Source organism: Perognathus longimembris, chromosome 12 (assembly GCF_023159225.1).
Source record: "Perognathus longimembris pacificus isolate PPM17 chromosome 12, ASM2315922v1, whole genome shotgun sequence".
In the NCBI taxonomy this organism is placed as follows: domain Eukaryota; kingdom Metazoa; phylum Chordata; class Mammalia; order Rodentia; family Heteromyidae; genus Perognathus; species Perognathus longimembris.
The window spans coordinates 21,003,619-21,018,281 of NC_063172.1; positions in this window are offsets into that span (position 1 = coordinate 21,003,619).

Below are 14,663 nucleotides of genomic sequence, written 5' to 3' on the forward strand. Positions count from 1 at the left end.
TGAAATTAAAGAAACTGTTCTTTATTTCACATTGTGAATAGGAAAGATCAATTTAATTCTTAGCATCTTCAAGTGAGCCACAGCCAATAAATTTTAGAGCCTCAATGTATACAATATTTTCATACAATTAATAATGACATATTAATAATGACTCATATATACACATGATGCTAAAAAAATAAAATACATTAAAGAGATTGAAGGTCTCTCACAAGGAAGAGAGAACTTAGACAATTTAGGTAATTTATTGGCTAACCCAACTGTACCCACACTTTTTAAATTGTTACATTCTTCCCAGATTACTCAAAAGCAATAATTTTATAAAATAGCCTTTCTTAAGCACAAAATTGACTAGTAAAAATGGCAAGAAATGAATCTTCTTTCAGTAAATCAGTTGCTTGTGTATTATAAGATTTCAGAGGTTGTTCAGTCTTTCGGCACTTGGACAAAGCATGTTATATCAGTGTTAAATATGTCCATACATTAGATAATATTGGTAACTGTAACTTAGGTAAGACAAAGTTTATATCTACCTTACATGTTAGAAGAAGGCTAGAGGTAAGTAGTCTGTTTCAGGTTAGGTGACCCCACTATAATGAATGATCTGAATTCCTTTTGATTTTCTTCTGTTGCTCTTGTGCTAATTTCCACAGTCTTGTTGAGGGCAATATTGAAGATAATTGATAGCAACATTCCAGCACTCAAGGTAAAGCCAGGATTGTCTACAACAATCTGCTTTTGTATGTCCAGATACTCTGGAAGTATCACTAGAACTGACTTTCTAAATAATATTTTTTAAATTTTCATTTATCTCTTTAGAGCTAGGCAAACTCTTTGTTTTACATTTATATGAATTAGTTTGATTCACTCTTAAATTTTTAGTTCTAACAGGGAATTTGATGATTCCTTGGTCCAAAAACACCGCTGTTTTCCTTAGAATATTTTTCTGTGATAGCCACTAATTCCTTTGGGAAAGAAATACTGCTTTCCCTTAGGGTAAGTGATATGACTCAGCAAGACAAATATCAGTAATGATTTTGCAAAGAGAAAAAAAATGTTGATGCAATGAGAAATTTTGCTAATAATTTGTCTTATAAATTTCCAATAAAGACACATCAAAGTCAATAAAATTTGGATTAGACAGTAATAATAACAATGAGAATCCAATGTGATGAGCTCTGAGTTAGAACTAAGAAAATATTAATTTATCTGAAAAGTATGTAAGTGAAAATAATGGGCTGGATTGTAGCTCAGTGGCAAAGTGCTTGCCTAGTAAGTGCAATGTCCTGGGTTCAATCCCCAGTACCAAAAAAGAACAGACACACAAAATACAGAAAATACTGTGGGCAGTCACATACAATATAATAACAATGCCAGATTTATTCACCCATTTATTTACCCATTTCTTGCTTACTTACTTGTCTGTTGTATCTTACATCAATAAAATAAATATCTGATAATATTAACTATGAGATAGGTGCCATCAGGAATCTATCCATTCCTCTACCTCTGATACTAATCAAAGTTTTTGTTTCCAATTCTTTTTTTGTATTTTCCCCTGGTCACTTGTCATATTTTAACATTTTCCAAGTCATTCAATATAAGCATGTCATAGGCTACAGCAGAGTCTGTGTCAACTTTTTCACATGACTCCAGTTACCCAGGAACCATTGATAATAATCAAGTCCTTTCTCTAATTCAATGTATCTAATTACCCAAGAACTCTAGTCCTTGTCTTTTTTTTTTTTTTTTTTTTTTGGCCAGTCCTGGGGCTTGGACTCAGGGCCTGAGCACTGTCCCTGGCTTCTTTTTGCTCAAGGCTAGCACTCTGCCTCTTGAGCTACAGCGCCACTTCTGGCCATTTTCTGTATATGTGGTGCTGGGGAATCGAACCCAGGGCCTCATGTATATGAGGCAGGCACTCTTGCCACTAGGCCATATCCCCAGCCCCAGTCCTTGTCTTTTGGCTCTATCTCTCACAACTGTCATTAATGCATTTTGTCATCTATCATTCTTACCAATATTTAGAAAGTATTAGTTTGTAATTTGAATCTGATATTAATGTTAAATAGGTTTCATAAAACTTTTTGGGAAGTAATATTGAAATTAATTTTAACTTATCTAAACTTCAGAAGAGACAAGACAGTAAGATTGAAAAGAATTCTCAAAATTTTTTCAAGAAGAATATTTTTCTTTTTATTTTTTCCCATTTTCTCTAGCTCATTTCACTGAATCCATGCTATGAAGACTAATTGTTCCTAGTTTTCTGATAAGAGTAAAAGTTCATAACACTATTAGGAAAATGTTGACATGATATATTAACAGCGTGCGTGCAAACTTGAAAATTCATACAGCTGTAGAAATGAATCTATGACATCTATACTCACAGTTGTTATGAATAGCAAAATATTTCACAAAAAGTTGTATAATGAAGATGCATTTCTATATGATGCCATCTATATTTTAAAAAGTAACCAAACAAGTTGACTGTAGTAATTAGCCATTAAAGTTCAGAAAAATAAGGTTAATATAAAAGAGAAAAAAAGTAATTAGAGTAAAGATAAAAATAATGAGCATTTTCTTTCTTTTTTTTTTTTTTTTTTGTTTTTTTCCAGTCCTGGGGCTTGGACTCAGGGCCTGAGCACTGTCCCTGGCTTCTTTTTGCTCAAGGCTAGCACTCTGCCACTTGAGCCACAGTGCCACTTCTGGCCATTTTCTGTATATGTGGTGCTGGGGAATCGAGCCCAGGGCCTCATGTATATGAGGCAGGCACTCTTGCCACTAGGCCATATCCCCAGCCCAATAATGAGCATTTTAAGATGGAAGAAGCAATAGAGAGATGGTGAAGGAATGCAGGTTTCAATAGGGTGGAGGTTGATGCTAGAAATGTTTTATTTCTTGTTCGCAGGGAATGTAATCTAGAAATTAATTATAGGGTAAACTATTCATCATATTTTTCCTTAGATATGGTACTTGTTTCTAATAATGAAACATTTAAAATATTTTAATACTTATAGGCCAATTTTATATTTAAGTTCTCTTTCAAAACCATGGAAATGACCATAGTGTCTGAAATAATTCACTGATGCTGGGAGTAGCAGATGCATTGTTCAATCAGTAGATTGAACAATTGAACACTTTTCTCGGTGTGTTTATATATTGGGCCTTTTTGAAAGTTAAATGATGTAGTCAATGCTTATTAAAAATTCCAGCATATCCTTCTATGAATAAGGAATTTCTAAAATAAATAGTGAGAGGAAGCATTTCATCTCTTGCTATGATACTAGAGGTGAGAGTTATCCAGAGAGCAGTTATTGAGGAAAAATAAAAACTGAAGTTATGATTTTTTAAAATGATACAAATATAAAAAGAGTGAAAGTGAAGAGAGAGATTACAAAATTTCCAGGTAATGAAAATATGAACATCATGTCTAAAGAGAAGGAAATGCAGTAAGCTGTATTTATACTTTCTACTCCATTAACCTTCCATTCTATAGCTCTAGAAATCTTTAGACCTGAAGCAGCATCTGAAATTTTCTTTGTTAAGATTAGATTTCATGGCTTTATATCCATAACAGTTATCTGTAGATTCCAATTTTATGGCACAGTCCATGTGAAATGAAATCTGTTTAATATAAGCTTATATGTGAGGAGAAGAATGCTTTGTCTGTGAAAATATAATGTAAAAATACATATATTTCACAGTCTATATCTCTGTGGTTGATGCTGGTACCAGTTTATATTAAGGACATATTCCATGTAATTCTTAAGACACAGTTGACATATTGTTCAATATACCAGCTGTTTTATGTGAAATCAATGCATCTATTGAAGATAAATATCAGTGGAAATTGGAATTTAACATTTGTCCTGAAATGTATGCATACCTAAGACTTTTAGCTACAGTTTATAAATATATCTCTAATACTATACTCTAAGTGTCCTCTTGAACCTATAAATCATAGTGTATTTTATTCTCACTATTTAACATATGATTATAAACTCCCTATAATAATGATTGTATGTATCCCCTTATAGAGTGGACAATCTGTCTCTAATTACACTCAATCATTTCTTAAGAATATTATATATCTTTATAACTTTCACATATGAGGCAGAACTACAAAGGAAACCAATTGGAGGTCCAAAATGGAGCAGGGAAGATAAATTTATTAAAATAGTTTATTGTAAACCTGTAGGTGGAATTGGAGGCTCTCTCAACCAAACTGTAGTTACCTAAGGTGATCTAGATACTCATGTAGCATCCTGTGTTCTGGAGTTCAGATCTTTTCTGTAGTCATTGACATAAGCTACCTGAGAAAATAAACATCCTGACCCTAGGATCTACTGCAAAGGGTCTCCCTCCATTGTAAGTAACTAATGCAAGGCCATGCTGGCAAGGACCATCAAGATAAAACTCTGTTACAATCATGTCATTTTAATCATTCCTTTTAGGTCTAGATTGACTCATGGGCAAAAAGTAAAACTACTTTGGGAGATGAGTGAACAGTAGGTGATGTAAGGGGGAAAGGAGAGGCTAGTGAGAATCACTGGAGACTATATATATATATATATATATATATATATATATATATGTATGTATGTATAGCCTATATACAAACGTATATGTATATATATATATATATATATATATATCCAACAAAAACTGTTAAATTAGGGAGGAAGGGAAATCATTTAAGGAAGAATAATATAGATGAGTTAAATTTAATCAACATGCATTACATTCAGCTTGTAAATAACCTAGTGAATCCCCTTTGTCAAATAATTTTTGAAAATAAATGAATTCTTAGTTTGTTTTTTGTTAAAGATAACAGAGAAGGAGAAAGCAAATAGAAAATATCTAACAGTTTTGCAAAAATAACAAAAGATCATCGCCTTCTTTTTTGAAACATTGTAATGATTTGAGAATATTGTTTGTCTTTTGTAGCTATTTATGATGGATTGTTCTGCAATGTTAATTAATGTGCTTTGCCAAACTTGTATCCCACAGGTTTTATTTTTTAAATAAAAACACATCATGAATTCAGAAGTCTTATTAGCTCACTAGTGAAGATATTTCTGCCTGGTAGGAAGAATACAGATTTTGAGTCAGAAAAGCATGACTTCAATTCTGACTAATTTATTTTTGTAAGATATGTTAATTAGATAATCTTCATTTTTTTCATTTGAAAAATAAGAGATTGTAATATCACGTAATAATAAAATCTCCAAAGGAATAAATTAAGAATAAAATGTTTAATACAATTTAGGACTCAGAATCTCTCTAAGGCAGAAAATATAATGAATTCCTGCAAACAAGAAGAATAAATGCAGGGCAGAAAATGTGTGAAAAGAATGCTTCTGAAGTAAGATTTTAAGACTGAATTCCTGAGATTGTCATTGCTGTGGGACACAGGTATGTGATTTTACCAGAGTATTATACAAAGCAAGGGCACCAGATGATAAATAATTTCTCCTCCTTCTCCCTTTCCTCCTCCTCCTCCTATTGCTTGTTCAGAGAAGAAACACCTTTATATGCTTCCCCTAAGTTTACCCCCTTTTATTCAGCTTGCTTGTGTATAAAAGCATCAAGCCCTGTTTATGCTGCCATTTTTAGGTCTAGCTTCCATATATGAGAAAGAAAATATATGTCATTTATCCCTTTGAACTCAGATTACCTCACTTGAACATGATTTATTGCACATCCATCCATTTCCCTGCAAATGATATATTATCATTCTAATAGATTAGTAAAATTCCATTACTTATAAGAAAAATATTTTCTTGATGTAGTCTTTGAAAGATTTCACTCTTTCTTCTAGGCCCAATCTTTCTGTGTATCTAAAGATGATTCCTGCCTTATTTCCAAGGTCAAGCAAGACAACAAGCATGACTACATGTCTGTCGACAAGCAGTCATTCCAATCTGGGCAATGCCTAGGACACCACCCTCAGTCCCCAAGGGACAACAGACCTTCACGCTATGAAGCATTCCACTGTGGGCCTGGCTAAGGATATCATCCTGGGCCCCTAAGAGACCATAATCCATTTTCTATTTTCTACTTTCTTGTTAATCCCTATAAAAGCTCACTCCCAATATCCAGTTCCAGACACAACCTACAATACCTAGGGAAGGTCTGTGCCCCTTGCTGTTCCTTAGTAAACCTTCCTCTCCTGTTGAGGATCAAGTCTGGCCTATTCCTTTTTCTGTTCTCCTCCATATTCCCAACACTCATCTTTTCAGGTTACCTAGGCTGTTTTCATAATGTGGCTATTGTGAATAGTGCAGCAATGAACATGGGTGTCAAGTGTCTTTACCATATACTGAATTGTAATGCTCTGAGAAGATGCTTAAGAAAGGTATCACTGGATAACATAGGACAGCTATACTTTTAGTTCTTTGATGAATCTCCAAATCATTTTTTTTCAGAGTGTATGTACTTGTTAATACTCTCACCAACAGTGTAATACTGTTCCTTTCTCTCACATCCCTTAACATTTTTGTTTATATTAAAATTCATCATGGTGCACAATTTAACTGGGAGAAGATGGAATCTAAATCTTGTTTTAATTTGCATTTCCTTTATGGTCAGGAATACTGAGCATTTCCTCTTGTAGATTTTGGCTATTCCTTCTTCTTCTGAGAAGTCTCTATTTAGCTCCACTGCCCATTTGCTTGTTTATTTATACATACATACATACATACATACATACATACATACATACATTCATACATTCATTTATTTGGATTTTGATTGGGTGGGTGGATTAATTTGGTGAGCACCTTGTATATTTTGAATATCAGGCTGTTGTCAGACAGATGCTTAGGTGACAGATGCTTGGTTCTCATTTTACTTTAGTAACTATGTCTTTCACTGTGCAGAACATTTTAGTTTGATTTAATTACATTATCACGTCTCTCTCTCATTTACTGTCTCCCTAAGACTTTCTTTACAAAGTTTCTGCCTATGCCAATTTCTATTATGTGACAGATACACAATAGGCTACACATACCATTATATTTCTATTTTTATCATTTATGATCTCCAACATTTATTTAACTCTGGTTCTGAGAGTTGGTTGATCTAGCACCATGAGAAAATATGGTTCATTGTGATTTACTCACTAACATTTTATATTCAACAGTGTTTGTTTTTGTTTGTTTGTTTTTGGTGCTTTTACTTCTTGGAAAGAGTTATTGTATAAAAATAAATCTTGTGAAAATTGTGTTCTTTCGGCTGGGTATTTTCTTTGACTGAACATGTCTGTTAATTAAGCTTCTTTAGAATTCTATGAAAGGTTTATAAGACCATCCACTGAAAAATAATCATCAATAGTTTCTCTATAGGGGCTATGGAGTGATGTCAGGTGGATCATCTTTATCTTAATGGTATTTTCCTTGCTTTTATTGATAAGAAAAATCCATTATAATATTTAGTCATATGTACTATGAATATAAATAAATGAAAAATATAGTGATATTCAAAAATATGTGCATCACTGTTTGAAAATCTACTACCATGACAATACTAACAAATTATATTATAGCCTTTTTGAAACATTTAACATTATCCTAGAGAAAAATTATGGAGAAAAATTCTCAAAAATTAATTTTAAGATCTGTAAAATCTTACTGGAAATATTCTGCATGTGTGATTTTTTAACACATTGATTTTCATATTTCCAAAGTAACATAATGACTAATTAGGAGAAAAAAGATTCCTTTTTACCCATCCTCTCCCTGATCTCATGATGTTTAGTTAGTTGTACAGCTTTAATACCTTTCTTATTATTTATGTCTAAATATTTATAATTCTGAAAAACAGGGATCAGAGTTCTGTGCTTTTATTGATAACCACAGAATTATGTATCTACTGGCAACATAGAAAGATGTTACTACCATTGTCATTATTTCACTAGGGCAACAACATAAATCAGCCCATCTTTTATGTAGATTCATCTTGATAGATTATTATTATTTTTTAATTTTCATTTAGTAAAACCCTGAACTCCTACAAATGAGTTGGGAAAACTGTCAGTGTCAATAATAGGTAAAAGCAAGGTTCTGTTGTGTGTGTGTCTAATTACAGTTAAGAATCTCAAACTCTTTCCAACCTGGGCTTGTTTGAGACTTGATTCTAAGGTTTCAGTCTCCTAAATATCCAGGATTACAGTCATGACGACCAGTGTCAGGCTCAATACTGTTCTTGTGCTCAGTCTTGTTCCTTTAAAATTTGGACTGGCCTTAGTTCTGTTTCTTTCTGGCCATGTAGAACAGAGAGAATAATTGTTACTTCTGTCATAAGGAAATACCAAGACAGAGTTTCACTAGATACGTATACTCAACTCAGAACTTCTACGAATATCGAGGTTCTAAAACCTCAGAGAAGCGTGATACAAACTCTGTGAAGTGAAATAATGGAGTGAGCAGACTTTCTTAGGATTCAATTCATGAAGATTCTCATATTTGGTATGTCTTTTAAAAAATTGATCTTCTTTTATATTTGAAGTTTCAAATTGTAGATGATTGTTATACCAATTGTACATTACCTTTTACAAGCTGTGCAGCTTTAACTCTGATTTGAATGCTATAAAATTTAACATTAAAGTGAAAACAATATTTTTATATTGTCAAATTTAATTTAAAAAAGGATTACTTTTTTAATGACAACTCCTTTGTACAACTACTTACAGGTAACAATAAATTTAACAAGTATATAAACACTTTTGTCTTTTCTTTCACCTTGATAATAAAAGTTCTAGTTGTGTTGTGGATTATCTATTTTGTCCAGCTATATTACAAAGATAGGAACCAGTTTTGCTTTGTATAAGAGTAAAACAAGAGAGAAATAATATATTAATTTCATACCAGAGTTTTACCAAATTTTATTGCTTTACCAAATTATAAATTTGACACTAATCACAAAGAATCTTTCATTATACTTCAATAAAGCACCTTTCTTTCCTTGGGATATACTGCCATCTTCAAAATAATTATGATTGTAACTATACAAATCTATATCAAAACTAACTGAAGAACGTGCATTAGAATTTATGCAATTGTACTTGTGTGTTTGTTTGTATATGTGCGTTTCAGTAATTTCCTAGCTAAAAGAGTTAAAAGGTGACATATTATTTCCAAATTTAATGTTCTGGAATTTTAAAGCAAGTACGTGAAATATAACACTTGCAAATGCATTTACATTTTATTCAATTATTAATGTATGTGTGTGTGTATGTGTGTGTGTGCATGCACTGCTCTGGACACTGTTCTTGAGCTACTTTAGCTGAAGGCTAGTGAAGCCATCTATACTTAAGCCACAGCTACATTTGTGGATTTTTTTGTACTTTATTGGAGACAGAAGTCAAATGGTCTTTTCTGCACTGGCTGGCTTGGAACCACAATCTGAGGTTCTGAATCTCCAGAATAGCTAAGATTCCAGGCATGACCCACTTCCACTTAGCAGGTTGATTCCAATTTCAAATAATCAGAAGTTTGGGAGGATAACACAACTCTATTTGGAAGAAAAGAATGTACTTGATAAATGCAATGTTAAATATATGCCCCAAATAAAAATGATACTCAATGTAGACATGAAAGTATTGTGTTAGGTGGTGAAGTATTCAAAATCATACTTTAAAATATTCAATATTCTCCAGAGTTTTAGTTGTGGTAAAGTTAACTTAGATTACTTATTCTTTAAACGCCCTACAAATTGTTTGATATGCTCTGAAATGTTCTTATAAAGTTTTCCATAAGCTCTCTTTCATGAGAAAATGAATACATACATTTTTAGGTGAAAGAGCAGCACAATTAGAGAACTCCAAAATTAAAAAAAATCAGTACTGATATTAAATATGTTATGAATTTGAAGACATTGTCTGGGATATGTATGTTCTACAAGGTAGTTTGAATCAAGAGGCTTGCAGACCAATGGAAATAGAAATAGAGGAATAGTAAAAGAGGGAACTGTATCATATTTTTACATCAATTCAGCAGGCTGTTCCCAATTCTGCAATAAACAAGAATTAATCCATCAATCACTGATATTATTATCACTTAGTGTCGTGAAAACAAAAGGAATGCATGCACTTGTTTTATACAGGTAAAGTAGTTGTTTCAAGTTATCTGAAATTCCCTTTCCTATACTCTAGGAGCATAGATGGACAAAGTGATCTTAGAAGGTCCCAGAACACAATTGAGAACATAAATCTTGCTTTAGATGAAAAAGGAAAGGTGAACAAGGGAGTCAAGTAAAGGAAGATTATGTTTGACAATACCAAAAACAAGGTATTAATTTAATTGTACCTCGAGGAAAATAAATCATAATTGATATACTGATGAAATGTTGATCTTTAAATACTTAAATATTACTATAGGGAGAAATGTACGATATATATATATATATATTTTTTTGTTGTTGTTTTGTTTTTGTTTTGTTTTTTCTCAAATTTTTATTATCAAACTGATGTACAGAGAGGTTACAGTTTCATACGTTGGGCATTGGATACATTTATTGTACTGTTTGTTACCTTGTCCCTCATGCCCCCCGCCCTCCCCCCCTTTCCCTCCCCCCCCAGGTGTTCAGTTCACTTACACCAGTTTTGCAAGTATTGCTTTTGTAGTTATTTCTCTTTTTTTGTAAGATATATTTTATAAGATGATATTTCTCAAGCACAATTTAAGAATAAGCCTTGAAAATAATTTTGCCTTTGTTTTGGAAATAATCTTGATTAGTCTTGATAGTTACCAGACTATCTAACAGCACAATTTAAAGAAAATGTTGAAGGTCCTGTAGTACTTTGGAAGCATTTTATCCAATTTATAAATTATTATGCATGTAATGTATTATTATGCAACAATGTACATAATATAGCATAAAAATTATATGCCTAAATATAACATTAAATATTTAAATCAGTTTGTAATTATCTTACTTTTATGTAAATACATAAAAGTGAGATCTTCAAAGCAAATGTAACAAAATGTTATAAACATATTATCTTGGAAGTTGAGTTTAGGAAAAAATTATCTTGAGCTTTCTGTACTTTCAATATGTTTACATTAGCATCTATTTTCTGATGTAAACAAAATGCTGTTACTTGACATATGCCACTATGATAATACAATGGAGTGGAGACTGAACTTGATATCCTAAGCCAACACTTATCTGACCTTTACAACTGTATCAAGGAACCTTCGATTCCTTACCCTAAATAATGATGTAGAACATCAATCCATGCCTAATGAAAGATGCACTTGGGACACTTCATTTTCTTTACAAGCTTTGAAAAACATTTAAATTAGACTTTTTAAACAATAATTATTTATTTATTGTCAAAGTGGTGTACAAAGGGGCTACAGTTTCATAGGTTAGACCATGGGTACATTTCTTGTACTATTTGTTACCTCCTCCCTCATAAGTTAGACTTTTATATCCTCCTTTTTCATAAAACAAAGCTATATTTCCTCATAAATAATGCTAATGGGATATGTAAGTTAATCTCAGACAGAATAAAAAACTGGAGTAAGTGTGCCTTCAGAGATAGCATGATTGATTACTTTTCAATATGAAGAGGTAAGAGGGATACAACCATAGATTTCCTTATTATGGATGAATGGAAGTGAAGGAGGGCTAAGAAAATAAAAATGAGTGAAAAATTAAACACATTTGCTCTTGAAAAACTAAATGAAGGAGGATGTAAGGAATTAAGATGTATTTTAAGCCAAAGAAAATAGTGTAAAACTTAAGTTTAAAAGTTTTATACTTTCTAAATATATATTTTTAATATTGTAAAGATGATGTACAGAGGGATTACAGTTATGTAAGTCAGGTAATAAGTACATTTCCTTTTGAACAGTATTACCCCTTCCCTCATTCTCTTCCAACATCACCTGCCCCGCCCCAAGTTGTATAGTATCTATTCTATCTTGGACTACAGAGACTCTGTCTTCTTCATGGTCTAATCTGCTGTCAAGACTTTCACTGTTTTCTAATTGGTCATTTTTGATGGCTTCAGTCTTTTTTATCAGGGCTTTATTTCAATTGATACCGACTTCCTTGATTTGATATCCTGTGTCTTTTCTCATTTTCTTCAACTGAGTAATTTTTTCATGGGACTCCTTGCGTCCATTTAGCTTTCTGTTTATGGATTTCATGAATTCCTCTAATAATCTTCAGTTAGTCTCATCATGCTCATGCATAGCCTTGTGCAGGCATTCTATATTTTCATTCAAAGTATTTATCAGCAGTGTTCTTAAAGAATATTGAGTACAATCTTATAAATCTTGCACTAACGACTCTATTGTCTGGTTATTTTGTGTGGTAGTTCAGGTTCTTTGACTTGCCATTCCCTTGTATTTCTATGGTTTGTTCTGTCCATTTGGAAATACAAGTAAATCCAAACCCACAATAGAACACAATTTAAAGTATAAAACCTTCTAAAGTATAAAGCCTTCTAATTTCACATACTTTAGAGCTTCAAAATAATAGATAGGCATTCATTCCCCTATTTAAATACCCTTTTTCTTTTGTTTGGGGAGGGTTACTGTTGGAAAGGAGACTATATATAGTTGTAGCCAGTGATCAAATCTGTTGTTAGTGATAAAAAAAATCTAAACCAAAAATTTATAAGCAAGTAGTGAAAGGAAAATTATCCCAGAAAACCACAGACCATGGCGAAGTCACATAGAGCAAAAGTTTATTGCCAGCAAGGTTGGCAAGGTCAAGTTCCCACAGAGGAATAAAGGAAAATGGCTGAGGAACTTTCTCTCAGGGGGTCTTTATACCTTCATGCAACTAAGGTGGGAGGGTGCTCTGCCTGCCCCTCAGGTATCATCAGCCAAGGGTGGAGTCACATTACCAAAGGGCAGATCTTATGTCTGGGCCGGGGGCATTCTATAAGCTTACACGTAGGAATAAGTGGACTAAAAGAGGAGGAAGAAAAGAACAACCACAATTAAAGGAAAACAAGTTAAAATGATTTTTTTTAATGTAGAGAGAAAAAATGAAAAATAAATGGAGAAGCAAATTGTATAAAAGAATAAATAAAGAAAAGGAACAGAAGAAGAAAATTGGCACCTAAAATTTTCACATACATATAAATATATATATTTACACACACATATAATAATAAAATAAAACATTAAGAAATAGAGAATTTGAAAATTGACCTATCAAAAATATAGCCAGAATTTAGTATGCACACAACTAAGAAAGAGGCCTAGTAATCACCATGGACTGTATGTCTAAGACTAAAGAGGACAGCAATGAAAAAAGAAAAGAAAAAAAAATCAAGACCTAAGAAGAAAAAGAACAACAAAAATGTTTGTGGGTCCTTGTTTCTCTGGATGGTCACTCTGCAGTCGTTTAGTGGTATCTGTTTCCTTCCTGTGATCATCTTTCCTGTGGTGAAAGTCTGGGCTGCACTAGGGGAGGAGTGTGGAGTTCCTTATTTCTCAGGTAGGAGGCCTCTGAGGTGTTTGTAGGTTGGTGTCCACCTTGCTTGCTTGCATGTACAAGGTCCTGGCATAGTTGGATTCAGAAGTCTTCTTGATAAGGGGATATGGCTGTTTCCTAGATTTCATCACCAAGGCCTGTCTGAATCAATGAAAGTGAACAGATAAGGGCTCTAATCAGTTTATATAGCCAGAAAAAGAAATCTGTCTTACAAATTTGTTGGAGTCTTTATAGGTTTCCTCCCAGCCTAACCTAGGCTACAGTGGAAGTAGGGGGGAGGATTTTTGTGGGCTAGAACAGAGGGAGCTGACTTTTGCCTGCCAAGTAGAATTGGGCAGCACTGCAAAGTATCTGGGATCAGAGGCCTTCCCTGGTTGGGGGGAGTTGGGTTTGGGGCGGGGGAGGGGAAGGCTAGCTTCTGAAACCCTCTTCATAGCCCTGCCTGTGATTGTTCTCAACATTTACGACCTGTCCAGTTTTCCTTTCAGTGAGATTCTAGAGACTTTTGGTTTTGTAATTCCAGGGTGTTAGGCCTGCTGAGCTGCACTATCTGGAATGCTGAGCTTGTACATGCTTGTGCGTAGGAGAAAGCCTGCCTCCCTTGGGTGAGGCTTCCTCCCCCTGAGTGAGGTTTTTTGTTTTCTGCCAGAGAAGGGTAGTGCCAAGTTATCAGGTTCCTTTTCCATTTTCAAAAATGGTGCTACTTCTCTGTTGTTTCTGGATAGGTGCTCTGGCAGGCTCTTTGCCACTTTCAAATATGGCATTCTTTCCAGCGAGGGGGTCAGTTTACCCTCTGTTAGGTTTTCAAAGTAGGTAGCCAGTAAAGGAGAATGCCACGCGCTACTCAGGCAGGAGAAGAAAGTTTATTACCTGTGTCCAAGACAATGCTTGGCTAGAGAGAAGGGCTACCCCCCACCTAGCCCTGCCTTATCTAGGGCAGAGGCAAGGGGATGTGGTCAGGTGGATTAGGATGTGACTTTAGGGAAAGGGGAGGTAACTACCTCCTGGCCTGCTGGTTACCCAGGTAACTGGATGGAGACTTAATGAGGGTGGGACATCAGCATGGAGCCCTCCTGGGCCAACCGTACACCTTCCAGATGATGTTATCTGGGAAGGAGGGAGGATGTCTTTTGTGGGGTACGAACATTTGTCCTTGGCATTTTATGTGATGAGGTGTCTCTTCAACCCAGTGTATTTGGCTGGGC